Genomic DNA, 404 nt, shown 5'->3' on the forward strand with positions numbered 1-404 from the left:
ATAAGGGAGAAGAGAATACACAGTAATTTTTATATTGGTTCACCTTCTAGTCCAACGAAGGCTACGTCCAGTACTCTTGCAGCACAAGAGATTTCTTCACTAAGAATTATCTTGATTGAGCTATGTTCTTCAAAGAGAACTAGGAATCCTTGATGAAAAATATCTTGATTGAGCTTATGTTATTGCCTTGCATGACGTATTTGCCTTGTATGCTTTAAAATGAAAACATGTTGAATGCTAACTATTCCTTGTATGATCCATGATTTTGTGTATAAAAGCTTTATGTATATATGTGTTTGTTTAAAAATGAATTACTAAAAAGTTTGAAATCCCTACATGCTTTTGAAAACATCCAAAATGTTGTATCTGATGCATTTAATCGATTAAAGCCATCAGTTAATTGA

Source organism: Lupinus angustifolius, chromosome LG03, assembly GCF_001865875.1.
Source record: "Lupinus angustifolius cultivar Tanjil chromosome LG03, LupAngTanjil_v1.0, whole genome shotgun sequence".
Classification (NCBI taxonomy): Eukaryota; Viridiplantae; Streptophyta; class Magnoliopsida; order Fabales; family Fabaceae; genus Lupinus; species Lupinus angustifolius.